Below are 26,712 nucleotides of genomic sequence, written 5' to 3'. Positions count from 1 at the left end.
CAAACCCCAGTTCACTCTGGAAAGATGCTCCTCTCTTCCTTGGCTATACATTAGCAAGTTAGTGGGTGTACATCTGCCCTTTTTTTTATGTAGTATGCCTGGATCATAAAGTCTGGTCTGTGGAACTGGGGAGAGCTGTTGTCCCCCCTGCCTTTCAGAGGTTAGTCTGATTTCAGTCAAACCTTTTCTGTTCTGGTTGAAATTGTTCTGAGTTGGGGTTACCTTTGGAGGACTAGGAAGGTCTCACTGGCTATGGACTTAACTAGATTTTGGTCCCTTTAGTGCTCCAGACCCCTGGAAATGGGAGGCTCAGAACCAATCTGACCTCCTTGGGACCAGAGATGATATACCTAGGTGTGTTTATGTGTCTGTGTCTGACTGTGTGTTTCTGTCAAACTATATTATTTGTCTAAGTATGTTGAAGTATTTGCATGTCTAGAGGAGCCCACCTAATGTCTTCTAGAGTTCCAGACTTAAAAATAAATAAATAAATGGAGTCTCAGCCTTAGAATAGGAGGAAGTAGGTGAAAGGTCCAGGTTACTAAATTCTGTCCTCACCCTGTCCAGCCCCACCCCACCAGAGAATTAAATTAACCCTAGAGGAAGGGAAGGAGAATGCCAGGCATTTCCATGCTCTCAGTTTCCCACTCTGCCTCTGAGAGTAGAGATCTTGCATCTTGGACGGAATTTGCTAGGGCAATGGTTCAGGGGAGTGTTGACCTCAGAAGACTTCTGATCCTTGATGGTTATGTGACCCTGGGTAAGTCACTTAAACTTAGTGCTCTAAGACCAGAAGGTGCGAAAAGAGTTTCAACTTGCATTATTAGAAAAAGTTTACTCACTTGGGACTTTTGTGATCTGAAATCAGAAGTCCAGTCCCCATCTCTATGGTATTATTTATGAAACTTTTAAAAACCCAGAGAATATTACTACAATGGCTCTTCCAAACACATTCCCTTTTAGGGACAAGTTCTGACTTAGTATTGATTTGACCCTGCTCAAAAGAAATGACAAGCTTTTTCCAGTGGGACTCAGGGCAGGGGTAGATGAATACCTGACATCTATTCCAGAATCCTCTCTGAGATTTGTAGCAGCTCTGTGGTGGCAAAGAACTGGAAACTAAGGGGATGCCTATCAATTGGAGGAATTGCTGAGCAGATTATCGTATAGGAATATTATTGTGCTATAAGAAATGATGAAAGGGATGGTCTCAGAGAAACCTGGGAAGGTTATTATATATATATATATGTATATATATATATACACATATATATATATATATATATATATATATAATATCTGGAACAGATGCAGAGTGAATTGAGCAGGGACAGGAGAACAATTAATAAAATAAAAATAACAATTTTTAAGATAAACAATATTCGAAGATGTAAGAACACTGATCATTGAAATGACCTGCTATAACTTCAGGATGCTAATAATGGAGCATGCTACCCACCTCCTGCCAGAGAGATGATTGACTCAGTAGGTTACATCATGAGACATATATTTTTTTTGGACATGGCCAACATAGAAATTAGTTTTTCTTGCCTATACATATTTATTGCAAGAGTTTTATGATTTTTTAAAAATATGTGTGAGGGAAGAAGGGAAGTAGATAGAAGATATTGATTAAATGAAAAAATAAAATTAAACCTTAAAAAAGAAAAGAATGAACTATGGTGTCATATTATTTTTCTGACAGTCTATCAAAAAATACCCACTTTTATAAAAAACAAGTAATGAAAGAAAAAAAGACTCTATGTTATAGCCAATCCCTCCAAAAACATGCTTTCTCACCTCAGCATTTTTGCTTCATTCTACCTTCTTTTGAAAATCTTTTCTTGTGTTTTCAGTTGGAAGTGATGCCTCCTTTCCCTACCTATTTCTACAACACTTTGTTAGAATCTTTCCTCTGCTGTATTCTATGTTGTAATACACTTGTCTGTGTATATGTGAATTCTGCTCCCCCTCCTCCATTCCTTGATTGTAAGCTCCTTGAGTTTAGACATTGCTTGTTTTCATCTTTGTACTCATAGCACCTAGGACAGTGCTTTGCATGGGGCAATCACTTAGTAATTGTTTAATGTGTTACTTTTCATACTCAAATTCATATTTATCGGTATTTGTAGAAGAGAGGAGAAGTTCTATAATAACATCTTTGGAGAGCATGATGGAGAGCCAATCAGAGAAGAACAAAAGGATTGCTATGCGGCACTGAGGGTTTAGTTGATTTCAGGATAACATGAATTTTTAGTGGACCCTTAGTGGCAGAATTTTGCGGCTTTCCTACAGTGTTCAGAAACCTGGAGAATAGTAATAGAGAAGGCAGATGGTAGAGATGATTCAGGGATGAGACTTAGCAGAGTGTGACTGTAAGGAAGACTGGAGACAAAGAATCCAGTACCTTGTTGAATTGGTCAGCTATAGGGTCAAGATTGTGGAGAAAGGAGAGTTAGGCCAGAACAGGATGATAACTAGGAAAATAGAAAAGATGAAGGAACTGGAACCCACAGTGAGGATAAAGAGCAGATTTAGGAGAGATGAGGTAGAGGGACAGATGAAAGGAGGGAAACTGTGGTCAGAAAGGGGAATTTCAAAGGTCATGATCATGGAGGTGGAAGAGTTTCAGGTGATTGAGGTCTAAAGTCTGATCATCACTGTAGCTGACTGAGGTAGTGTCGATGCAGATGATAGGAACTGAGGAAGCTGATGAACTGAGAGAAGATGGTATTTGAAGAAATGTTGATATAAATAGTCACCAGGTCCCCCAAGATGAAAGGAACAGAAAGGTTAGAAAAGACTATTTTCTAGGTTCTGTATTCTTTGAGAAAGGAGGGAGAGTGATCAGGAGACCACTAGATAATGGCAAGAGTATCTGGATGGGTGATATAAACGAGCTTCAGAGGAGGATCGTGGCCAAAAGACTATGGCTGAGTAATTTTGGGGGTGGAGTCTGGAAGTTCTTGTAGGGTACAAGGGATATACTGACAGTTCCCCCTGGGCCACTATTTTGGCAGCCAAGAGAAGAAGCAGATAAAACTGGAAAAGGTGGCAAAGGATAAGGTGTTTCCAGGTTTCTCCTAAGTTGAACTTACCTAGGTGCCAGAAGGTAGAAAGAATGTCCAAAGAAGCTACAATTTCTGTCTAAAGTTTTCTGCTTGTACTGGGTTTTCCTCTCACACTTTTCTGGATCCTGGGCACCAGAGAGAAGTGTAGAGTGGGAATAGCCCCAGCAGAGATATGGTACTAATATGCTCTCCAGAGGGACTTTTAAAAGGCCATATAATGAATGAAGGAATGAATGAATAAATGAATGAATGAATAAAAGAGTATTTATTAACTGCTTAATATGTGTCAAGCACCATATTAAATCCTGGGGAATACAAATACAAAATCTAGGGAGTCCTTGCCACTAAGGTGCTTATGATATAGGAGAATTCTCAGTGATAGCATTATTAGACCTGTATACCAAAGAGATCAAAGAAGGGGAAAATGGTCCATATATAAAAAAATATTTATAGCCATTATTTTGGTAGTGGCAAAGAACTGGAAACTAAGGGGGAAACCTGTCAATTAAGGAATGAAAACATATTATAATAGATAAATCAATGAAATATTATTGTGCTATAAGAAATTATGAAAGGGAATGATTTCAGAGAAACCTGGGATAACTTGTATGAACTGATGCAGAGTGAAATGAGTATAGGCAGGATAACAATTTATGCCAGAGTAACAACATTTTAAAGAAAAACAATTTTGAAAGGCTTAATAACTTAGATCAACACAATAATTAACCATGACTTCAGAGGACTGATGATGAAGACTACTACTTACCTCCTGTCATAGAGGTGATGAACTCAATACACAGAATGAGACACACATTTACATTTTTGGGCATGGCCAGTGTGGGAATTTGTTTTGTTCAACTATGCATACTTGTTAAAATGGTCTTGTTTTTTTCTTTTTCTTTTTTTTTAGTCTGTATGGGATATGGGGGAGAGAAATAGAAGAGAGAGAAAATAAATGTTTTTTAATTGAAGACAAAACAAAAAACATAAAGGAGTGATGACCAGAGAGGGATATTTTGGTTTGGGAAGTTATAGGGATGGTGAGTAGAGCATTAGGAAAGTAGATTTGCATACCCTTCCCAGTGGCAACAGGCATGTTGATTTGATCAGGTTCTCAGAGGAAGAGGTGGTGGTGGTGGTTTTGGTGGTGGTATGTACAACATGGTGGGACTGATGGCAGGAAGACAGCCATGTTGAAATGTGAAGCATGGCTGAGGTCAAATATGATGAACCATGTGAATTTGCACTTTTGTACTCACTAAGCAGAAAAACCCAGTCCCTCAGGAAGGAATTCTAAAGTTGAGTGGGTTGTTTCTCAAAGCATGGTTTCTGGAGGTCTTGTGGCTATTCAAAGTCTAATTATAGGCTGGTATGGGTCTATTAGCCAAGTGGCAGAAGTTCAAATCCAGCTTTCATGTTTCTAAAATCCTCATGCTTAATATTATATAATTCCTTTTCTTTTCTTCCATTTCTTTTCCTCTCTCTTCTCTTTCTCTTTGCCTTTATGCAAAGTGATTTGGGGCTTTCTTTCTCTCATGCTTCTAGGAATGCCTATAACACAAGAGGAGGAGATATGGGATGTCAACTGGATTGAACTCACCTCCAACCTGTGGATGGCTGGAGCCGAACAGAGCATGCTAGAGACAGGAAAGTCAGGAGTCAAACAGAAAATTTAATTTCAAAGTGAAAGAAACAACTTGCAAGCAAGGAGGCAGATTAGAAGCATGTGTTGGGGCCCTGCCCCTAGTGGGACCCACTTTAGTGTGGCTATATGCTTGTGGCTAGACAAAGAGTCAAATAGTGAGTGTAGTACAGCAATAATAGTGAGGCACAATGGTAACAGTGAGGCAAGATTGTCTGGTGCCAAAAAGTCCATTCATAGCAGGGATTCATGTCTGGGCCTGTTGATGCTTGCTTCAATTCACAGACCATCAGTTCCAGAAGATAGGTGCAAAGGATTGTTGTTATGCCAACCTCAGGGCACAGCTTGCGTGCCGGGACTTAGTTCTGAAAAACAGGCTATCTCCTAATAGTATCTTGACAGGAGAAAGCATCTGACTATATTATAATAGCTCGGGGGGAATTAATTTGCAGAGCATGGAAGTAGGGAGTAGTAGACTTGTCTAGGTTCAGTAAACATATGGTAAGCGTTTATTAACCCAATGTGCCAGGCACTGTGCTCAGTACACATACAAGCAGAAAGATAAAAAATCCCTGACCTCGAGAAACTTACATTCTAATGGGAGAAAACAATATATAAGAGGAAGCCACAGTAAAGGGGAGGGCATCGAAGCCTGGTTGTTGTTGTTATTGCTTGGTTATTCAGTCATGTCTGACTCTTTGTGACCCCATGGACTGCAGCATGCCAGGCCCTTCTATCCTCCGCTATCTCTCAAAGTCTGTCCAAATTCATGTTCATTGTTTCCATGACACCATCTATCCATCTTATCTTCTGCTGTCCCCTTTTCCTTTTCCTTTTAATATTTCTCAATATCAGGGTCTTTTTCCATTGAGTCCTGTCTTCTCATTATGTGGCCAAAGCATTTAAGCTTCTGTATTTCTCCTTTCAATGAATAGTCAGAGTTAATTTCTTTAAATAATGACTGATTTGATCTCTTTGCTGTCTAAGGGACTCTCAAAAGGGACCCCTACCTAACTCTGAGGTATCACATCACACCTATCAGATTGGCTAACATGATATAACAGGAAAATGATAAATGCTGCAGAAAATGTGGGAAAATTAGGACATCAATGCATTGTTGGTAGAGTTGTGAACTGATCAAACCATTCTGAAAAGCAATTTGGAATTATGCCCAAAGGACTGTAAAACTGCATCTCCTTTGACCCGGCAATACCACTTCTAGGTCTGTATCCCCCAAATGGGGAAAAGACCCATTTGTTTTTTTCTTTTTTTTTTCTTTTGCTTTTTGGAGGGTAGAAGGTAGGACAATTGGGGTTAAATGACTTGCCCAAGGTCACACGGCTAGTTTTTTGTGTTAAGTATCTGAGGCTGCAGTCCTCCTGACTCCAGGGCTGGTGCTCTATTCACTGTGCCACCTAGCTGCCCCAAAAGGACCCACTTGTACAAAAATATTTATAGCAGCACTTTTTGTGGTAGAAAAGAATTGGAAATTGAGGGGATGTCCATCAATTGGGGAATGACTGAACAAGTTGTTGTATATGAATGCAATAGAATTGCATTGTGTTATAAGAAATGATGAACAAGTAGACTTCAGAAAAACCTGGATTTATATGAATTGATACTGAGTAAAATGAGCAGAACCAGGAGAACATTGTACACAGTAACAACCACATTGTTTGATGACTGACTTTGATAGACTTAGCTTTTCTCAGCAATGTAAGGATCTAAGACAACTCCAAAAGACTCACAGTGTAAAATGCTATCCACATCCAGAGAAAGAACTTTGGAGTCTGAATGTGGATGGACGCATACAGTTTGCTCTCCTTTTCCTTTGTTGTTTTGTTTCTTCTTTTTTGTGGTTCTTCCCATCAGTTATAATTCTTTATATCATGACTAATGTGAACATATTTAATATGAATGCATAAGTAGAGTCTATATCAGATTGTATACCATTTTGGGAAGGGGGGAGGAGAGGGATGGGGAAAAAATTTGGAACTCAAAATCTTGTGGAAATGAATGTTGAAAATTAAAAATAAATAAATTAATTTAAAAAGGGACTCATCTACCACAATTCAAAAATGTTACAACTTTTCTTATAGTCAGACTCTCTCAACCACATATTACTATTGAAAAAAACATAGCTTTGACAATATGGACCTTTGTTGGTAAAGTGTTGTTTCAGCTTTTTAGTAGGCTGTCCAGATTTGCCATAGCTTTCCTTCCAAGGAGTATCTTTAATTTCATGACTGCTGTCACTATCTGCAGCAATCTTTGAGTCCAAGAATATAAAATTTGACACTACTTCCATTTCTTCTCTATCTATTTGCCAGGAAGTGATGAGAGCAGTTTTTGAGATCTTAGCTTTTTTTTTTTTTATGTTAAGCTTTAAACCAGCTTTTATACTCACTTCTTTCACTCTTCTCTAGAGGCTTCTTAATTCCTCTTCACTTTCTGCTATCAATATGGTAAAATGAGTGAAAGTGTTTGGTAATTTGAACAATCTTTAACATTGCCCTTTTTAAGGACTGAGACATAAATTGATCTTTTCCAAACCAGTGGCTACTGTTGTGTTTTCCAAACTTGCAGGCATATTGAATACAGAACTTTAACTGTATTGTCTTTTAGGATTTTAAATAGCTCAGTTGGAATTCTGCCACCTTCACTAACTTTATTGTTAGCAATACTTCCTAAGGCCCACTTGACTTTATTCATTCTCCAGGATGTCTGGCTCTAGATCAGGAACCACACCATTATGATTATTGGTGATGTTAAGATCTTTCTGGTTTTTTTTGCCACCTCTTTTTAATCTCTTTTGCTTCTGTTAAGTCCCTACTAATTTTTATCTATTATCATGTTCATTTTTGTATGAAACGTTCCCTTGATATCTCTAATTTTCTTGAAGACATCTCCTGTCTTCCTATTCAATTTTTTTCTTCTATTCCTTTGCATTGCTCATTTAAGAAAACCTTCTCTCTCCTTAATATTCCCTGGAATTCTACATTTAGTTTGAAACCTGGTTGATTTGAGGTGTCCTCCTTAAAATGGAGATTCTAGGAAGAACTAACTAATCAGAAGGAGGAGGAGAGGGTACTTCCACTGTGTAAAGTTCAAGGGTGAAGTCAGCTTCCAAGGTGGAGAGGTTTCTGGGGACATTGTAGGGAAATTCTGGGAGTCAGGAAGCAACCTAGACACGAAAGAAGACATGATATCTAATCAAGAATTTATTTCACATCCCACAGAAGCCAAATTCAAGAATTGCTGGTGATGATGAAAGAAGAAAGGACTGGAGCATAGTGCTGAAGTAGTTTCTCCTCACCAACCTCCCTCCTCTTGACCTCTGATACTGAGAATGTTTGATAGTTTTTAGTTATAAATGTCTGTCCCCATGGTGAAAATGAGGGGGAGAAAATGAGGAAGCAGAGAGTAGGACAGAGGGTAGGAGAACTGGAAATTCAAAATTAAAAAAAGGGGCTGTGCGCAAATGCTAGGTTGTTAAAAAAAATTTAGGACTTTCTTTTTCTTTGAGATTAAAAAAAAATTCTTTTTTAAAAAATAATTTGCTTTCTAGTTCACTTTAGAAAATGCATTTAACCCACATTATAAGTGAGTTCTTTGGGACTATACTAAGAAAGGAAGCAAGATTGGAACTGAAAGTGCCTGGAGGCATATACGCCAAAAGAGTTATAAATGACTTTTAAAGAATTAATCAATTCCCCTAAACTTTAACATAGAACTCAGGGCTCTAGGGGAAGCCTGGAAACTTGTACATCCTCAGGTAGAATCTAGCATCTACCTCAAGGCTAGGACAACAAAGCGTGATTTGTGTATATGCAGTGGAGTGAAGTGACACAGCTTGAGCTTTGATCACCACCTTGTGGCTGATACGTATATAGCACCTTGCAACATCCTGCTCCAAGCTACATTTCCCTAATAAAGTAGTTCAAAGTGTTTCAGAGATCTAGGATGATGGGGAGTTTGCTAAAGTAAGAGTTATGCCACCAGCAGTGCCCTGAGTCCTTATGGCCTCACGGATACCACATTAATGATGATGGATAAATGCCTTGAAAAGGGGGCAGACTCTAAGAAAAGGCCAAAAAAGAAAAAAAAAGATTAGAGAAAAATATAAGAATGTAGAGAGAATCAAGTTTTTATGAAAAGACATCATTGACTATATCTTTTGGAGGGTGGCCTGAATACCCATAGGCACAAGATTTTCGAGAAGTTCCCAGTTATGCTGGGAACTGGACAAACCTGAGCATGGCAGTGGAAAAACAGTGATGGAACGACTGAAAAACTTCTGGACCAAGTGAAGGGATTTATGCACCATGCTGAAGTCTGAGTTCTTGGATCTATGCCTTCTTATCCTTCCAGAAATGCTCCATAGTGACTACTGGAGGCTTTCCTCTAAGCATTTTTACATTTGGTGGGTACTATCAATCAGTCAATCAAAAAAGGAATTTGAAGCATCCATCATGTACCATGCATCAGGCTAAGAGCTATGGATACAAAGACAAAAGAAAAATGGTCCCTGTCCTCAAGGAGCTTGCAGTTCAGTGGAGGGACAAGGTATAACAGGACATCTGCTAATTTGGGATGGAGGTCTGCCATAGTTCCCTGTTTCAAGTTTCAATCCCAGCAGCCCTCACTTTGACAAACTAGCCCTAACATGCTGAATGATTGTGGGGAGGAAAAACTGAGAAGCAAGAAAGGAGAACTTGGGAATGGGGATATGGAGGATCCAAAGAGGGGAAGGTATGGAGAACAGATTCTGTGAGGAGTGGAAGCTAGGACGTCAGAGTCCCAGACCATTTAGTTTGATCATATGAAGTGCTAGACACCGGGCAGCTGCGTGAGGACTCAGGCTGGAACCTACTATTACTCTGTGTTTCCCTTCTCTCTTTTCATTCTTCTCTTCCAAAAAGAACAAGCCTGACATTTCCCCCTGGGACAGGAGGCTTATCTTTGTTGTTTTTTTAAATTTTATTTATCATCTTACATGTCTGATTCTTTGTTACCCTATTTGGGGTCTTTTTGGTAAAGATACTGGAGTGGATTGCCATTTCTTTTTCTAGCTCATTAGGAGGAAACTGAGGCCACCAAGGGTAATTGACTTGCCTGGAGTTACACAGGTAAGTAAGTGTCTGAGGCCAGATTTGAACTCATGAAGATGAATCTTCCTGATTCCAGACCCAGTGCTGTATCCACTGTGCCACCTAGCTACCAGAGTTCCAATGAACTGGAGAGGAGGTGATTAGGGAGAAGTCTAGGAGGAGAGGGAAAGATTTCAAACTGCAGTATGTTTGCCAGAGTTCAATTTCAGTACTGTTGAACTTCAGAGTGCAAAGGGGATACTTTCACTGTTTATTCTGGACAATTGTATCAGCAGGACCTGAGTCTGCTGTGGCCAAATGGGCTGGCATCAAGGCAGAGCATTACTATCTTCTGGGCTTGATTTGAGAAGAAATCCATGGCCAGAGGAGAGGAGCTAAGGGCATGGCTGGAGAGGAAGGCATGCCCAAACGGAAGAGGAGCCCAGACTTCAAAAAAGATGAATAAAAGAGAGTGACAGTTCTCCTAGCCTTCTCAGGAATCAACAAACAAGCAGCACCACCACTGTTGGATACATGTATAGAAGATACCTTCACAATAGCTAACAATGTAGCCTTAGATGGGGTGGAACTAAGGAAACTGAAAACATTAGAGGCTGTCTTACCTCTGATCTGGATACATATTTGGATACATCTGACTCTGGATACATGATACAGTCTCTAGTCCCACCCACCACCCCCTTTTAGATATCTCCCTTTTTATTGTATCTTTCTTTCACCCCAAAATCATTATACTAAGATGAAGGCTGAACCATCTCATCCCCCTGCTTAAAGGCTGCCAGTGATACCGATATTAAATTTTTTTGAGGGGAAATTGTAGGATAAAATGCAAAGGTTTAGAAGCCTACCTTGCTTTCCAGTGTTATTTCATCAGACTCCTATTCACATACTCCATGATTCAGCAAAACTAGTAGCTGTTCTCCAAACTTGAACTTGATGTGCCATCTCCTTGAGCTTGATATAATGTCTTCCACAACCATACCTGTGCACGCATCATCCCTTATTCCCAAAATGTGCTTTCTTCTAGTGTCAATTTTTAGAATTCTTATCTTCTTTCAAGACTCAGCTTAGGGACCAGCTCCTCTGTGTAGCAAATATTCCTTGAGCAAATCTCTAGGTCTATTTATGGATTATACCTATCTTTGGACCTACACTTTGAGTAGAATATAATTTCTTTGAGGATACAGGGTGTTTCGTTTTTGTCTTTGTGTGTCCAGCACCTAGCACTGTATCTTACGGAGTAGGTGTTCAATGAATGTTTGTTGAATTTACCTGAATCATCATTATTTGTGTATGTCTCTTTTTCCCCCCTGTGGCTCCTTGAGAGTTAGACGGTCTTATTCATCCTGGTGTCCCCGTTGGTAACTGTGTATAATAGCTCAATAAATGTTGTCCACTTAAATTATTGAGCGATTCGAGGTACCAGTATGGTGGGGTGGGAGTGGGGATCCGAACTAAGACAGCGCTGAGGAGAGGTAGCAATCACTGTATCAGACCCTAGGGCTAGTGAAAATATTTGTCCTAACACTGAATAGTACTATGTAATGCTCTTTGACGTTTCTCTGCCCCACCATTTTACTCCCAGTGCCTCAATGTCAAAGCGCTTCAATCTTCTCCCCCCTCCACATCCACTTTTTAAAATTTCAGTTTGATTGTAAGAACTATTGTTGTTGCTCATCCTTTATTTTTGAAGTAGACCAATGACATCAGGAGTGAATGATGTCTTGACTTGCACATTAATTGGATTCAAGTGAGGTGGAGTGGCACAAAGTTGTCAGCCTCATTCTCTCTTCCAGAGTCAAGGAGGTCCAATGGCAGAACAAAAGTCAAGACAATTGGCTACGGCCCAGGATGCAGTGTATGACCTAGCATTTTTGATGTCTGAGTGCTCCACAGCCCTTGCTACCTTCATGACCATTGGAACAAATCGTTCTCATCTGCCCATTCCCCTGGGGAAGTCTTTACATACTTGGTGAAGGCATGTCCCTAACTCACCAATGGGTTTAAACCCTGTCAGTTACCCTCAACCTGGTTTAGCCCATCTGAAGAGATGGTTTGCTGGGATATGGCCACTGCACCTACTCCAGCTTCTTGGAGGCACAGGGGAGAATTGGGTGACAGATGGATGAGCAGCCCTGCAAAGGGCTTGTCAAGCCCTCACACCAGAGGTACTAGTCCTCCCTAAATCACGCCATACACCACTAAACAATTTACTTAGACAGAGTTTGGGTTCTAGTTCCCTATCCCAAGCCGCAAAGATACCCTTCATTTCCCCAGGTCTCTGATGAAGGAGGAGAGATGTTTCCTGGCTTCTCAAACTCAGAAGGAAGTCAGACTAAACATTTCTTTGCCTCTCAATTCTCTTTTTCTTCTACATACTGACACAAACACCTGAGGATTCTGGCTTTCTTACTAGGGTCTGAGTTGGGTACCATAGGTTGTAGCTACTCTCTTTGCCAGTCCTTTACAAGTGGTTCTCTTTAGCATTGTTTCACATTCAATTAGTTTGGGTGTTTTAGTGTATCAGCCTTGCTGTGTCATGACATCTAAATTTGCTCACTTGTCCTTGACAAGAGGTAAAGGGTGGGATGACTTTCCCTAGCTTAGGAAAATTGTGAATTATGTAGAAATTATCTTTGACCCTCTCCATTTCCCCCATTAGGTTCCTAAACCCTCTGCTTCTCTAGTATATCAGGGATGGAAGTCCATAGAACATGTGTGTGGTTGGGCTTAGAAGGTCCATTCCATAGAATGTGTACCTGAGTTCCCCAAGCAACTTCTTAGGACATACATGGCTCAGTGCTAATGGACTTGGCACTGATATGACATAGTAAACTCTGGGTCATCCCTTGGTCTTTCTCTATACCCTGAAAGTTGTGTAATTTAAAAAGAGATAGCTTCTAGTTCACAATCTCTTCCTTAGGCTCTCCCAGTAGTTTAAAAAAACAGAGCATAATGCAATTTGAGGGATTGCTAAATTGGCATTTCACCATGACTCTGCACTGTCCAAACAATTTCCTCCAGGTCATTGTCTTCTGACCTCATATCTTCCTGTTGTTGGTCATCTTCACCTCTAAGAAGGCTATAGTAGATGTAGAGAGGGTATTTCCTGTAGTGCAGCTAGCAACAAATGAGAATACAGACTCTTCAGACTTCTCAAACTTGAGAGACTTCCTCTAGGCCTGGGCATGTCCATCCCAAGATCACTGAGGTTAGTCACCTATAATCAGACCAAAAAACACCAAGCAGAATAGACATCAAAAAGCCTAGGCTCAAGCTTACCTAGCTACCGTGTTTCCCCGATAATAAGACCTATCCCGAAAATAAGCCCTCCCCTTACTGTGTAAGATTCCTTTAAAATAAGCCCTCCCCCGAAAATAAGCCCTATTGAGATTGCTACTGTAGTGAAGGTGATCCCCTGCGCTACATGCTACATTACAGTACCCTCTGTATGCACCGTTCCCCACCCCCCTGAAATGCACGCCCTTGCTCCAAGCTGCATCCAATCAGAGCTGCAGCAGTGAGCGCGTCATCCTGTTCTTCCATTGAGAGCAGTGCCGCGGAGGAGAGCTGAGGCAGGACAACATAAGCCCTCCCCTGAAAATAAGCCCTCTGGTGTTTTTCTTTCCAAAAAAAATAATAAGACAGTGTCTTATTATTGGGGAAACACGGTAGGTGCTACCTCTAGTTACTGCCTCTTACTCCCTCATAGGGAATCTATTAAAGAAGAGGTAATTGTTACTCAGGAGAGTGAAAGAAAGAAAGTGATAGAAACAGACATATTCTCTCTCTCTCTCTCTCTCTCTCTCTCTCTCTCTCTCTCTGTCTCCTTCTATTGTCAGGGGTCTGGGTAAGACCAAAAGACTGCCTAAGGTCTGCTACATAACATCATAATAACAAACTTCCCCCCCATTTTCTTTTAATCAAATTTTATTTTTGTAATTTTCAAGCCTTTTTTCTCCTCCTGCCTCCCCCCTCCACTTAAAAAAAAAGAAAAGAGGGGCAGCTATGTGGTGCAGTGAGTAAAGCGCTGGCCCTGGAGTCAGGAGGACCTGAGTTCGGATCCAGTCTCAGACACTTAACACAAAAAAAAACTAGTTGTGTAACTTTGGGCAAGTTACTTGTTGTCCTCCAAAGGCAAGAAAGAAAGAAAGAAAGAAAGAAAGAAAGAAAGAAAGAAAGAAAGAAAGAAAGAAAGAAAGAAAGAAAGAAAGAAAGAAAGAAAGAAAGAAAGAAAGAAAGAAAGAAAGAAAGAAAGAAAGAAAGAAAGAAAGAAAGAAAGGAAGGAAGGAAGAAAGAAAGAAAAGATAAGAAAGACAAAATCTTTGTAACAAACAAGCAAACAAATTCCCATGTTGGTCACGTCCAAAAATGTGTGTCTCAATTCATATATTAATTGATCAGCTCTATCAGGAGGTGCATAGCATTCTTCATCATCTGTCTGCTAAAATTATGGTTGATTACTGCATTCATCAGAGTTGTTAAGTCTTCCAAAATTGCTTATTTTTACAAAGCTGACATTATAGTATACCCAGTTATCCCAATTCTGCTTACTTTATTCTGCATCAGTTCATACAAGTCTTCCCAGGTTTCTCTGAAACTCTCTTCATTTCTTCCAGTACAATAGTATTTCATCACTTTCATATACTATAATTTGTTTAACCATTCCCCAATTGGTAGGCATCCCCTTCGTTTCCAGTTCTTTACTCCCACAAAGAGAACTGCTATGAATATTTTTGGACATACAGGGCTATTTCTTCTTTTTTAATCTCCTGGGCATATAGACCTAGTAAAGATATTGCTGACTCAAAGGGTCTGCATAATTTAGTAACTTTTGGGACCTATTTCAAAATTGCTTTCAGAAAAAACTGGACCAGTTTCCATGTCCAGCAGTGGTGCATTAATGTGCCTATATTCTGAAATCTCTATGACATTTACCATTTCCCTTTCTTTTCCATTTGGCCAATTTGATCATTTCCTTTATTTATGAGTCACACATGCAGGCCCCAGGCATGCTACCTGGGGTTCAAACACCCTCCCCTCCCCCATTAAATTAGCAAGAGCTCTTACCCTCAGGGAGAACAACTAATCCCTCCCCAGGGCTATTTGCTTTTTTATTAAGGGACCTTGAAAGTAGATCCCTAACAACTTTAAAAGTTCATCCGGGGAAACCACTCCTGAGGTGACATACCTGGCAACTAACTTCCTGTAGGTGCAACAATCAGAGCTACTGAAAACTCAGAAAAGAAAGTTCTTGCCACCAAAGTCTTTGACATTGATCAGTTTCTACTGATGTGATTTTATCAATGGAAATGACATGAAAGAAGAAGCATCACTAGCTGCTGCATCTAAGGGTCTCTCCATTTGACTTGTAACTGAAACCACCCATAAGTTGTCTCCTTCATTAGACTGTGAGCTTCTTGAGGACAGGGATGGTATTACTTTTCTGTTTGTATCCCCAGAGTTTAGCATAGTGCCTTGCACTTGGTAAGCACTTAATAAATGTTTTATTCATTCATTTTAACCCAACCCACAACTTTTATAGGTTGCGTATTGTCCTTTAGCAACATAGAAGCATTGGAGTTTAGCAAGAATAATCAATTAAAATAGGAAACTATGAAATAGTGGGGCTGGAGGAAACTTAGGTCTATCCCCTTCTGCTTCTCTCCCTGATCCACCTCTTGCCACTCACCATTCACTTTTCTTTTCCATTTTGCTTATCTGATCATTTCCTTCATTTATGAGATGAACATTCAGGCCCCTTGCAAGCTACCTGAGGTTTAATTCTACCTCTACCCCCCACTAAATGAGTAAGACCTTTTGCTTTTTGCTAGCTGACAATGAATCCCTTCCCAGGGGTAGGACTGAGGAGTAAAGGAGAAAAACAAAAGATTTCCTAGTTAGGGCTTTGTTTGGAAGACTGTAAGAACTTTCAAAATGAAGGAATGCATCTAAAATGACTAAATTTGAGGCACTGAGAAACAGTTCAGGAGATATTGGGGGTCAGAGGCCTTTTCTGCTTTCCTCAAATCCCAGAAAGGCCACAACTTACTTCCATGGATGGCTCTGGTGGAGATCAGGGAGGTTGTTGGAAGGCCTGTGTGTGAAAAGTAGGAGGGAAACTGTCAAAAATGTCTTAGATGTGGTGGTAAATAACTTATGTGTGTTTGGATGTATAACTGTAAAAATGGGCAAATGGAGTTGGTTCTATTTGTTAAAGGTCAAGGAAGGGGAGAGGTTAAAATGAGCTTTCTCCCAAGTGTGTGGGGAGGAGGGGTGGGCAGGAAGAGGGGAGAGGGGTGTGTGTGTTTGTGTGTGTGTGCAGCAGCAGGCAAGGGGCAGCCCTTATATTTAACTATAACCAAAAGACAAGAGGACCGATGATAATAGCTAGCATCCATATAATACTTTAAAGGTTTGCTTGCATTTCAAAGGTATTTTCTCATTTTATCCTCACAATAACCTTGGGAGGTAGGTGCTATTATTGTCCTCATTTTATAGATGAGGAAACTGAGGCAGACAGAGGTTAGGTTAAATGATTTTCCTGTGGTCTCACCTCCCAAGTAAGTGCTGAGGCCAGATTTGAACTCTGGTTTCTCAAGGAGGTTCAGCAGAGCTCTATTCTCTGCACCATCTAGCTGCCTTCATTAGGGGGGAAAACAGATACCATGATGAAGAAATTTTTAAAAATGAATGCATACAGCAAAGAACCCTCAAGACACTAGAAGTAAAGGTGGGCTCTAGCCAAGGTAGCTACTTGACCAGGGGGTATCTGATCTCTCCTGGTGGTGCCCCATACTGAGGTTACAATAGAAATCTGAGCACATATATTAAGGGGGCTGGTTAGGTAATTAACCTTCTTGCTGTTGGTTTGGGCTCTGTATGTTTGCCTGGCTTAATACTGATCTATTGCACATAATCTTTTATTTAACATTATAAAAATAGAAGGTGATTTCCTCCTCCTCCCCCCTTCACCTACCCAGAGGAACAGGCCCATTATTCTTGCTTGTTTTCATTTACTTGTCTGGTTAGACATCTAGTGGCCAAGAACTATAAAACATGAGAGAGTAAAACCTGGGTTTGGGGCAAAGAGCCAAGATTCCAGGCTCACCAAAGGTAACCTAGCCAAGCTCTCCCTTTCTCTCCCTCTCTGGTGTGTGTGTGTGTGTGTGTGTTCGTGTGGTGTGTGTGTGTGTGTGTGTGTGTGTGTGAGACAGACAGACAGACAGAAAAAGGGAGAGAGACAGAGACAGAGAGAATAATTCATCCGGGACAAGCCAAGATGGGTAGACCATGTGACATGACAGCCAAAAATTCCTAATGTGATCATGAGCTGAATTAATAAAGGCATGGTCAGGGAGAATTAGCCTGATTTAGTGAACGGAAAGCTACTCTTGGAGTCAGAAAGAGCTGTGTGGAAGAGGCAGCTTGGCACAGTGGATAGAGGGCTGGACTTACAGTCAGGAAAATCCAAGTTCTCAGAGATTTACTAGTGTTATCAGAGACCAGTCACTTAACCTCTTAGTAACCCAGACTACTCTAGAAGACAATTACAGAGTTGTTACCAATCTACAAGGGAAGAGGAAGTCTCATTACCAAAAATTCCCTATGCCAATGAACTCTCAGATGTAGTCCAAAAAATAAAGACATAGTGTCCAGCATAAGGGAGATGATAACAACATAGAAGCAAGTGGAGGACTGTAATAATTGCAACACCTTCAAAGGATTTTTAAAAAGTTATTTTACTTTTAATTAATAAGTATTTGTTTTTTCTCCCTCCCAACATATTCCCATTGGAACAACAACAAAAAAGTAAAAATCCTTTTAATAAATAAATAAGTAAAACAACTTTCTATATTGATGACCTCCAAAGACGTATGTATCGTTGTGCACACTGAGTCCATCATCTTTCTGCCAGAGGGTAAGTAGTACGTTTTATCCTCAGCCCTTTAGAACTGTAGTTGGTAATAATATTGATCAGAATTCTCAAGTCTTTCTAAGTTTTTGTCTTTACAATTGTAACATTATATATTGGTTCTCTCTCCCAGAAGCAGACTGCTCTTCAGGGTTCCAGGGGGTAACCCTGGGTGGGTTGAAGCGGTGTTGCATTTACAAGTTTATGGGGTCTGCACATGCACCTGGCACCCATTACTCAATAGTTTTATAGTATAAATTGTTCTCCTGGTTCATTGCTCTGCTTGCCTTTCTTCCTCTGCTTCCTCATGTTGCCAGTCAGTTACTTGACTTTTGAGCTCTTTGCCATGAGAACTCTGCTTCCAGAAAGGAGAGATTTGTCCCAAATTGCTGGGGTTTTTGCAAATGTTGTCAGAGGTCTGAGGAGGGTGCCCTCTTTACAGACACCCCACTGGTAAACTGGCATTTCTCACCCCAGGACCACTGCCCAAGAAAGCGACCCAGATCCAAGCAGGTCAAAGCAAGAGCAATTATCGTTGGAATGGTCACTTGGTCCCCCTACAATCTGTAGGCTAGGGGCTCCTGAGGCAGCCATGCAGCAGACACTGCAGCTGCCCTGCCTCTGCCACCTCTCACCCCCCAGGGCCAAGGACCAGACCACACCCTTATTTTCCAAGAGTTCCAACTTACCCTTTACTTTTTTTTTTTTTTTAAGCAATCAGGGTTAAGTAACTTGCTCAAGGTTACACGGCCAGTTATTTCTGGGTGTGGTGCTGAGTGTCTGAGCCCGGGATTCGATCTCCAGGTCGTCCCAACACTGGAGCTGGTGCTCTTACTCGCTAAGCCACCTGGCCGCCCCTACCCTTTACTTTCTTTTTGGTGTTTATGGGTTGAAAAGTCTGGAAACCTCTACAGCTGCTGTTGATTCACTCTCCTGGAGTCTGCTCTGGCTCCAGATGGCTCCCTGGGGCCAAAACCACCAGGCTCATGAGGGATTGCACTCAGCTCCCAGCCTGCTTCAATGAACCCATCCTGTTGGCCTTCCAGGCTGCCTTCAGTGGGAGATTTGTTTCTCTCTGTCACTTTGTAGGTTTTGTAGTTCTAAAAATTTTTTAAGTCACATTTTATAGGTATTTGAGGTGATTGTAGGGGGAGGTCACAAAATTTCCTGCTTCTACTCGGTCATCTTGGCTCCACCCCCTTCTTTATTTCTTTTAGCAAAAGAGTATTCCATTATATTCATATAGTACAATGGGTTCAGTCACTCCTCAAATGACCAGCATTGCTTTAGTTTCCAGTTCTTTGTCACTATAAAAAGAACTGCTATAAGCCTTTTTGTACAAATGGAATTTTTCCCCTTTCTTTGACTCCTTTGAGCATATACCTACTAGAGTATAGGGTCAAAGGATATGCATAGTTTAAGAACATAGTTCCAAGTTGCTTTCCAGATTATCTCTACTAATTCCTAGGTCTGTCAATGGGACATCAATGTGTCTTGTTTTTCTGTAGCCCTGCAACATTTGTAATTTTTATTGCTTGCTGATTTTATCTATTTGATTTGTATGAAGCAGAAACTCAGAGTTGTTTTAATTCATCACTCAATTTCTTTTTAAAATATACTTTTATTTTTTTCAATGAATAAACATTAATTTTCTCTTCCTGCCTTTTCCCTCTTTCTACCTCCAGAAAAAAGGAAATATGTGCATGTAAAAAGGGGGCATCTAGATGGCACAGTGGATAGAGTACTGAGCCTGGAGTAAGGAAAGCTCATCTTCCTGAGTTCATATCTGACCTCAGACAACTCATCTGTGTTACTCTGGGCAAGTCACTTAACTTTATTTGCCTGTTTCCTCATTTGTAAAGTGAACTGGAAAAGGAAATGACAAACTACTCCAGTATCTCTGCCAAGAAAACTTCAGATGGGGTCATGAAGAGTTAGACACAACTGAAATGACTAAAGAATAACAAAAATGTATGTATATATGTAAATATGTTTATATATACACACATGCCTATATCTCTCTAGCTCTCTATATCTGACTCTTGAGTACCTTTTTTCTCTGTCAGGAGGTAGGTAGAATGTTTCATCATGAGTCCTCTGGAATCATGGTTAGTCATTGTGTTGATTGTGGATTTTGAATTTGTCAAAGTTGTCTTTATAATATTGCTATTATTATAAATATTGTTCTGATTCTGTTTAATTTATTCTGCATTAGTTCATACAAGTTTTCCAAGTATTTCTTAAAACTCTCTTCATTTCATATGGCATAATAATATTTCATGATTCCACTATTCCACAGAAGTATTCCATTTATATATCATAACTTGTTCAGTCATTCCCCAGTTAATGGGTACCCCCTAAGTTTCCAGTTCTTTGCTACCACAGAAAGAGCTGCTATAAATATTTTAGGTCCTATATATTTACAGGTCCTTGGGGCAGTTAGGTGGCGCAGTGAATAGAGCACTGGCTCTGGAGTCGTAAGGACCTGAGTTCAAATCTGGCCTCAGACACTTGACACACTTACCGTGTTTCCCCGATAATAAGACACTGTCTTATTAATTTTTTGGACAGAAAAACACCAGAGGGCTTATTTTCAGGGGAGGGCTTATTTTAATGAACATTGACAGCAATTTTAATAAACAGGTAAATGTGAACAAAAAAATGTACCTTTATTCAATAAGCAAATCACTGGGGAAGAACAGGATGATGCGCTCACTGCTGCAGCTCTAATTGGATGCAGCTCGGAGTGCGGTGTGCGTTTCACCCAGGGGGGGAAACGGTGCATACAGAGGGTACCGTAATGTAGCGTGTAGCGCAGGGGATCACCTTCACTACAGTAGCAATCTCAATAGGGCTTATTTTCGGGGGAGGGCTTATTTTAGAGGAATCTTACACAGTACGTGGAGGGCTTATTTTCGGGATAGGTCTTATTATCGGGGAAACACGGTACTAGCTGTATGACTTTGGGCAAGTCACTTAACCCCAATTGCCCTCCAAAAAAAAAAGCAAAAAAAATTATAGGTCCTTTTCCTTCTTTGATGTCTTTGTGGTATAGATGCAGTAGTAGTGTCTCTGGGTCAAAGGGGGATGTGTAGTTTAATAACTCTGTTTTTTTTGCAGTGGGGAAATTAGGGCGATTGGGGTTAAGTGACTTTCCCAAGGTCACACAGCTACTAAGTGTTAAGTGTCTGAGGTTAGATTTGAACTTAGGTCCTCCTGACTCCAGGGTTGGTGCTCTATTTACTGTGCCACCTAGCCACCCCATAGTTTAGTAACTCTTTGGACATAGTTTCAAATCAGTGTTCGATTTCAGTTGTTTCATTGTTGCCCTCTCTATTTACATTGTTGTGGTCATTGTGTAGATTGCTTTCCTGGTTTTACTTATTTCACCTTGTATCAGTTCATATGAGTCTTCCCATGCTTCTCTATGGACATTCATTTGCTAAGTCATTCCCCAGTTGATAGGCATCTGATAAATTTTATATTTTACTACTATATACAAATATAAACAAACAAACAAATAAAGTACCAGAAGAAGTAACAAGGGGGATTGCTACTCGAGATTTAATTCTGACTGATCAAAAGAAGGTTGGTTAAGAGGAAGAGACTGGGGTGGCTAGGTGATGCAGTGAATAGAGAACTAGCCCTGGAGTCAGGAGGACCTGAGTTCAAATCTGGCCTCAGACACTTAACACTTAGTAGCTGTGTGACCTTGGGCAAGTCACTTAACCCCAATTGCCTTGCATTCCCCCCTCCAAAAAGAAAAAAAAAAAAAGAGGAAGGCACCCAGAACCTTCTCAGGGAAATGAACATGCCATTTCAGAATTCATTTAGAGTTAAAGGAGGGAATGCTATTTACGAGCACATTATATTCCTGACTTTAGGAAATCAAATTTCAATAAAGTTCAGAAAAATTCAACAACAATCCAAAATATATTTATTATTTTTAAAGTCTATTTTGTTTTAAATTATGAAAGACATCTATATTCCCCCTTTTACCTCCCCACCGGAAAAATTAAAAGATGAACAAAAACATACCAATAAACATTTATTATTATTTTTTAAAAATTTATTTTATTTTAAATTAACAAACATCTTTTCTCTTCATCTTCCTTTTCCATTTCCCCACTGAAAAAAAGTGAACAAACTGTACTAATAACCACTTATTAAGTACAAATTGTGCAAGGTACTGTATTAAGTATTGGAGATACAGAAACAAAAGGAAAAATAGGCCTTGCCATCAATGAGCTTACGTTCTACCAATAAATTGATAGGTATGAATTCATGTCCAGAGCCTCTACCAGGGAAAACAGCTCAGCATGTAAGGAAGCTTTGCTAAAAAAAAATTCTGACAATATCATGGAAAAATGATCCCTTTGAGGGAGAAAGAGAGGTGCGTCAGCAGCTTGGAGCCCTTGCAGCTGACTGTTTATAGCTTCACAGCAGAACTGCCCTAGGGACACTGGGACACAGGCTTGGCAGACTACCAGCCTCTTCCCACTTGTCCAGCTGCAGCCAGGTCTGTAGACTGGTTACTGGCCTAACTCCCTGGATGACCTGGTGCTGGTGATTCTGACATGATTCTTCCTTGCTTCAGTGGGGACTCATGGCAGAGTGGTGGTTGCTAGGTGAAGCACCCCTCAGGCATTCAAATCCGGCAAACACCCCATGGTCACCCTGGTCCTGTCCTTCTGGAGATCTCTTTCAGGGTTTTCTCATTTCACTGGCATATGTATTCCTTCCACTGATGTGGACCTTAACCCCATGCAACCTTCTTTTTGAGGTAGACTTGCCTCAGGCCAAGTACCTGGTAGCTTTTGTTAAATAGTGGCAAAAAATGACACACTCCTAAGTCATGTGACAATTGGCCAGATGAGATTTACTTAGCCATAGCAGAAGGATATTCAATAAGGAAAGGCATTGAGGATACCTCCAGTTGATTCAGCAGAATAGAAGAGTTGTCCACTGTGATCTACCAGTGAAACATCAGGGATTCCACCTGGAGATCCTTGTGGATGTTTTGTACCAACATGACCAGGGTGATATCAAAAGTATGAACTGTTGGTCCATTTGGGAAGCTAGCTGGTGCAGTGGATATAGTACTGGGCCTGGAGGAAGACTCATCTTGAGTTCAAATCTGGCCTTGAACAGTTATTAACTGTGTGACCCGAGGTAAGTCACTTAACTGTGTTTGCCTCAGTTTTCTCATCTATAAAATGAGCTGGAGCTGGAAATGACAAATCATCCCAATATCTTGGCTAAGAAAACTTCAAACAAGGTAAAAAAGAATCGGACATGACTCAACAACCACAACGTTGGTCCCTCAAGTCAATCAAATCTTAAGGGTGGTTTCAATACCTTTTAGGGAAAAAACCGGCCCAACTTGTTGGGGAAAGGGTGAAAGGAGTTACAGCATTGCTCCTACTACGCCTTAGAAGAAAGTGTTCAAAGTGTTCGTGAGTTGCTATGGCCACATCATCACTTTTGGACCACTTATCTGGTGATGAACCAGTCTATCTTTGGTGAGGGCGGTTCTCCCTCACACAAGTCATCAGCAGGCCCATACTTGTAACCTTTCCATCTTGGTAGAACCTGTCAGAGCTTATGTTCAATGGCAAAACTTTCAAGAAACAAACTTATCACTTCTGATGAGGTATTGGAGTTGGGCTTCAGTTAAGGAAGGAAGGAAATGAATGTTTATTGAGTACCAGGTACTCTGCTAAACTGGATTTGATTTAGTATCTACTGAAGGTAGGTAGTGAAGTGGACAGTGTGGGACCTGGAGTCAGGAAGACCTGAGTTTAAATCCTACCTCAGACACTAGCTGTGAGACCCTGGGCAAGTCACTTAACAGTGTTTGCTTCAGTTTCCTCATCTGTAAAATGGGGGTAATAATAGCACTTACTCCCAGGGTGGTTGTGAAGATAAAATGAGATAAAAATTGTAAAAGTATTTAGCACAGCTTGACACATATATCTCAAGTGCTATATAAATGTTAGCTATTATTATTAAGACATGTAAAAATTGGGGCGGCCAGGTAGCACAGCCACCTGGGATCGAATCCCGGGCTCAGACACTTAGCACCCACCCAGAAACACCTGGCCGTGTAACCTTGAGAAAGTTACTTAACCTCGATTGCTTAGGGGCGGCCAGGTGGCTCAGTGAGTAAGAACATCGGCTCCAGTGTTGGGATGACCTGGATCAAATCCGGGCTCAGATACTCAGCACCACACCCAGAAATAATAACTGGCCGTGTAACCTTGAGCAAGTTACTTAACCCCAATTGCTTTAAAAAAAAAAAAAAAAGACATGTAAAAATCTATACTACTCTATTTACATACATTTACTAAGTAATTCTCCAGTTGATAGGCATCTGAGTAATAATTTTTTTCTAAAATTTCCTATTTATTTATTTTTGACATTAATTTTAAAAAATTGTGAGTTCTAAATTTTCTCCTTTCCTCAGGCCCCTCCCCCTATTGAGAAGACAAGCAATATGATATCAATTATACATGTGAAATCATGCAAAACATATTTCTATAGACCACAGACCCAAACAAACAAAAATAATAGAGACATTTTTACAAAATATACTTCAGTGCATTCATATTCCACCAGTTCTTTCTCTGGAGGTGGACAGCATTTTTCAGCATAAGGCCTTCAGAATTGTTTTGGCTCATTGTATTGCTGAGAATAGCTAAGTCATTCACAGTATTGTTCTTACTGTGTGCAATGTTCTCCCTTCATTCTGTATCAGTTCATGTAAGTCTTTCCAGGCTTTTCTGAAAGCATTTTGCTTGTCATTTCTTATAGCACAATAGTGCTCCATCACAATCATGCACCACAACTTGTCTAGTCATTCCCCATGAATGAACATCCCCTCAATTTCCAATTCTTGGCTCCCACAAAAAGAGCTGCTATAAATATTTTTGTTCATGTAAGTCCTATTCTTTAGTCTGTTTGGAATACAGACATAGAAGTGCTATTGCTGGATCGAAAAGTATGTACAGTTTTATAGCCCTTTAGGCATAGTTCCAAATTCCTCTCCAGAATGATTAGATTAGTTTACAATTCCACCAACAGTGCATTAGTGTCTCTATTTTTCCATATCCCCTCCAAATTTGTTATTTCCATTTTCTGTCATATTAGCCAATCTGATAGGTATGAGGTAGTACCTCAGAGTTGTTTTAATGTGCATTTCTCTAACCAAAGTGATTTAGAACATTTTTTCATACGACTATATACAGCTTTGTTTTCTTCTTCTGAAAACTGCCTGTTCATGTCCTTTGACTATTTTTCAATTGGGGAATGACCCTTTTATAAATTTGTCTGAGTTTTCTATATGAGAAATGAAGACTTTATCAGAAAAAAATTGCTGTAAAAATTTGTTTTTCCCAGTTTCCTCCTTCCCTTCTAATTTTTGTTGTATTGGTTTTATTTATGAAAAACCTTTTAATTTCATGTAATTGAAATTACCCATTTTACTCTCCATGATCCTCTCTATCTCTTGTTTGGTCAACTCTTCCCTTTTCCATAGATCTGACAAGTCAAGTTGCCTGTGCTCCCTGAATTTGCTTATGATGTCACCTTTATGTCTAAATCATGTACCGATTTTTATATTATCTTGGTATACAGTGTGAGATGTTGGTCTATTTCTAGTTTCTGTCAAAGTGCTCTAATTTTCCCAGCAATTTTCTGTTAAATAGTGAGTTCTTTCCTCCAAAACTTGGATCTTTGGGTTTCACTAGATTATTATAATCATTTACACCTGTGTATTGTGTCCCCAATCTATTCCAAAGATCCACCACTCTTATTCTTAGTATCAGCTTGTTTTGATGATTACCACTTTGAAATATAGTTCAAGTGTGACCCTGGACAAGTAATTTAAAACCAATTACCTCCAAAAAAAAAAAGAAGAAATATAGTTTGAAATCTGGTACTGCCAACCCCTCTTCCTTTACATTTTTTATTAATTCCCTTGATATTCTTCAGCTTTTGTTCTTCCAGATGAATTTTTTTTAGCTCTATAAAATAATTCTTTGGTAGTTTGATATGACACTAAGTGAATTAATTTGTATAGAATTGTCATTTTTATTATATTGGCTTGGCCTATCCATGAGCAATGAATATTTCTTCAGTTTTCTAGATCTGTCTTTATTTATGTGAAAAGTGTTTTATAATTGTGTTCTTAGAGTCCCTGGGTTTGTCTTGGCAGATAGACTACCAAGTATTTTATAATGCCTGAAATGATTTTAAATGTAATTTCTCTCTTTCTTCTGGCATTGTTGGCAATATATTTTCTGACAAATTTCTGATGGGTTTTTTTTGTGAAAAATTTAATTTCTTAGCAAGCTGAGTGAAGAAGATAAACTGTTTTTAAATATGTTTAAATTTCTAGTTGAATTATATCCCAGGGTACTGAATAAACTTAAAGAATATGAAAACAACCAAAAATCTTTGAAGAATCATAAAGAATGGAAGATAGACAAGAAGAACAGACAAATTTTCTAATTTTCAAAATACAGGAGCAGTATAAATTCTGGAAATACACAATGATGAACTTTCTGTTGATCTCTGGCAAAATTTAAGTATGGAAATAGTGAGCACTTAAAAGGGAGAGATAGTACTTAAAGAGTACCCAGGACCTTCCTCACCCACAGACACCGACTTAGCTATCTTGGATCTGACAGACTTTATGGACTAGAACCCTCCCCAAACCACATCATTAGTCTCTACCTTTACTAATGAGTCAGATGACACACTCAGTTCATAAACAGTTTGTACTAACTAGTTTAATTTGTTTAGTTTGTAATAACAGTAACAACAAAATATTCTACTCTCAAATCTTAAGTTCACTCTTCCACAAACTCTTTCTCCCTGTCTCTCTCTCTAGCCATTCTCTCTCTCTCTCTCTCTCTCTCTCTCTCTCTTTATACTGCTCCTGTATTTTGAAAATTAGAAAATTTGTCTGTTCTT

The 26,712-nt window shown here is 39.7% G+C and overlaps 1 protein-coding gene and 1 long non-coding RNA gene across 2 annotated transcripts in view; one reads left to right on the top strand and one right to left on the bottom strand.

Moving 5' to 3' along the window:
- Window positions 1-26,712, bottom strand: part of CALU (calumenin) — a 229,850-nt gene that overhangs the window by 143,853 nt on the left and 59,285 nt on the right. The window lies entirely within an intron of this gene.
- LOC138160445 (uncharacterized) lies at window positions 617-20,340 on the top strand. Its single transcript, XR_011168146.1, has 3 exons — window positions 617-760; window positions 17,635-17,742; window positions 19,422-20,340. It is a non-coding gene; the product is annotated as an uncharacterized lncRNA (long non-coding RNA).

Source organism: Petaurus breviceps, unplaced genomic scaffold, assembly GCF_028583685.1.
Source record: "Petaurus breviceps papuanus isolate PSGF00001 unplaced genomic scaffold, PetGlider_PUasm1.0 181, whole genome shotgun sequence".
Classification (NCBI taxonomy): Eukaryota; Metazoa; Chordata; class Mammalia; order Diprotodontia; family Petauridae; genus Petaurus; species Petaurus breviceps.
Note: the sequence above shows the minus strand (reverse complement) of the source record. Positions and strands in the feature narration are given on the sequence as shown.